Source organism: Balaenoptera ricei, chromosome 14 (genome assembly GCF_028023285.1).
Source record: "Balaenoptera ricei isolate mBalRic1 chromosome 14, mBalRic1.hap2, whole genome shotgun sequence".
NCBI lineage: Eukaryota > Metazoa > Chordata > Mammalia > Artiodactyla > Balaenopteridae > Balaenoptera > Balaenoptera ricei.
Window position 1 is genome coordinate 58,861,450 of NC_082652.1, and position 3,090 is coordinate 58,864,539.

The 3,090-nt window shown below is 33.0% G+C and overlaps 1 non-coding gene across 1 annotated transcript; it reads right to left on the bottom strand.

Annotated features, from left to right (window-relative positions):
- Positions 1 to 1,134: 1,134 nt before the first annotated feature.
- LOC132348293 (U6 spliceosomal RNA) lies at positions 1,135 to 1,241 on the bottom strand. Its single transcript, XR_009497420.1, has one exon. It is a non-coding gene; the product is annotated as a U6 spliceosomal RNA (small nuclear RNA).
- Between the last annotated feature and the right edge of the window lie 1,849 nt (positions 1,242 to 3,090).

Below are 3,090 nucleotides of genomic sequence, written 5' to 3' on the forward strand. Positions count from 1 at the left end.
GTAACTTCTTTTACAGTTTTGATTTTATTGATTTGGACCCTTTCTTGGTGAATCTGGCTAAAGGTTTATCAATTTTTTGTGTTACTGTCGATTTCTCCTTTTACGTTTGTTAATATTTGCCTTATATACTGAAGTGCTTCTATGTTGAGTGCATGTATATTTACAATTATTATATCTTCTTCTTGGATTGATCCCTTGATCATTATGAAGTGTCATTCTTTGTGTCTTATAAAAGTCTTTATTTTAAAGTTTATATTTTTTTATATAAATACTGCTAGTCCAGCTTTCTTTTGATCTCCATTTGCATGGAATACTTTTTTCCATCCCCTCACTTTCAGTCTGTATTTGTCTTTAGATCTGAAGTGTGTCTCTTGTAGACAGCATATATACTGGTCTTGTTTTTGTACCCATTCAGGAAGTCTTTGTCTTTTAGTTGGAGCATTTAATTTGTTTCTATTTAAAGTAATTATCAATATGTGTATTCTTATTTACACTTCGTTAATTGTTTTGGATTTGTTTTTGTCAGTCTTTTTTTCTGTTTCTTCTTTTTTCTCTTCTCTTGTGGTTTGATGACTATCTTTATGTCTTTATATCTATTATAGATTTTTGGTTTTCAGTTACTGTGATGCTTTGGTATAGTAGTCTATATATATACATGAATGCTTTAGTTTGCTGATCTCTTAATTTCAAAAGCATTTTAAATCTCCCGCACTTGTCCTCTCCTCCTGTCATGATTCCTGGTTTTGATATCATATTTCACATGTAATTATTTTGCATACCCCTTAAGTGCTTATTGTGTATAAAGATAATTTTACTACTTTTGTCTTTTAACTTCCCTACTAGTTTGTGTGTGGATGATTTCTTACCTTTACTGTAGGTTTGCCTTTACCATTGAGATTTTCCATTTTGTAATTTTCTTATTTCTAGATGTGGCCTTTTCTTTTCTACCTAAAGAAGTTCCTTTAGCATTTGTTGTAAAGCTGGTTTGGTGGTGCTGAATTCTTTCAGCTTTTGCTTGTCTACAACGCTTTTGATTTCTCCATGCAATATGGATGAGAGCCTTGTTGGATATTCTTGGTTGTAGGTTTTTCCCTTTCATGACTTTAAATATATTGTGCCACTCCCTTCTGGCCTAAATATGTGGAATGCTTCACAAATTCCCGTGTCATTCTTGTGCAAGGCCCATGCTAATCTTCTCTGTATTGTTCCAATTTTACTATATGTGCTGCTGAAGTGAGCACTGATGTGATTTCTTTTTTATAATATTTAATTTTTCACACCAATAGTTTGAAGAGTGACAGTTATACCGATATATATATGTGTGTGTTCATGTGTGTGTGTGTGTTAGAGACAGAGCTGGACTGAAGCAAAAAAGGTGAATGAAGTAGATGATAGTCTGTCGGTGTGAGTTTTGTGTTGCATTCTTACCTCCTACCCTGCTTTTGTGGCCAGCATCCCTTTACTCCTCTTAATAATCCCTTTACCTTGGGGACTCTGATTCCTTTGTTCTATCCTGTATGTCCAGAGTTCCCAGTAGGCTACTTAGACCTGAAAATGATGAATGGTCTAGGTACTCTTTTTTTTACTGATAAAAATTCACATATTCTTTGTCCTTTCCACCACAGTCCCTTCTGCTCTGCTTTTACAATTGGCAACAAGATTATATGACAAATATATTTATGCTCTTGACATTTTAATAGAAGACTAAATTTTATACTTTCTAATATTTGTATTTAATAGTATATGGATGGCTTGAAAGAACAACTTCACTTTTGCCATCTAAACCCAAATAGTAACTCTAATTGGGAAACCTTAGGCCAAGTGGAAGGGTTCAAATGCAACCTTACAGTAGACGATTTAGGCCAGGTAGATGTTAGAACATTCCCTAGTATCATGTGAACAACCAAACTAGAAGAACTACAACTTTAATTTATATAAATATAGTTCAAGAGGCTTAGTCTTAGTTGGTGCATGTGTAAGAGGGATCACTATGTTTTAAAATATGTTTAGGTATATTCTCCTATCTTGAAATTTTTCTTGATCCATGGCTTTTTACCCTTTTCAAAAAAATATGTACCATCTTTATTGAGATGGGGTTTTCATATTTTTTACAATATTATATAAAGTTACAGGTGTACAACATAGTGATTTACAATTTTTAAAGTTTATACTCCATTTATAGTTATTATAAAATATTGCCTATACTACCTGTGTTATATAATATATCCTTATAGCTTATTTGTTTTATGTATAGTAGTGGTACCTGTTAATCCTCCACTTTCAACTAGCCCCTCCCCCTTCCCTCTCCCTACTGGTAACTACTAGTTTGTACTCTGTACCTGTCAGTCCATTTCTTTTTGTTACATTCACTAGTTTGTTTTTTTTAGATTTCACATATAGGTGATATTATACAGTATCTGTCTTTCTCTGACTTATTTCAGTTAGCATAATACCCTCCAAATCTATCCATATTGTAACAAATGGCAAAATTTCATTCTTTTTTATGGCTAAATAGTAATGCATTGTATACGTATGCCATATCTTCATTATCCATTCATCTGTTGACAGACACTTAGGTTGCTCCCATATCTTGGCAATTCTAAACAATGTTGCTATGAACATTGGGGTGCATGTATCTTTTCAAATTTATGTTCTTGTTTTTATTTTGAATGTACACCAGGATGGAATTGCTGGGTCATATGGTATCTGTATTCTTATTTTTTGAGAAACTGTCATACTGTTTTCCACAGTAGCTCCACCAATTTACAATCCCACCAACATTGTATAAGTGTTCCCTTTTCTCTACATTCTAGCCAACATTTGTTATTTGTGTTCTTTTTGATGATAACCATTCTGACAGGTGTGAGATGATACATCATTGTGGTTTTAATTTGCATTTCTCTGGTGATTAATGATGAATGACGATTAATAATGAACATATTTGCATGTGTGTTTGGCCATCTGCATATCTTCTTTGGAAAATGTCTATTTAATGAGTACCACTCATTGAACAGAAGCCCCCTAAAATAAGAAACTCGTTTCTCATCTTTGACAATCAAATTCTGTTTTTTAATTTATTTTAGGTGCCAG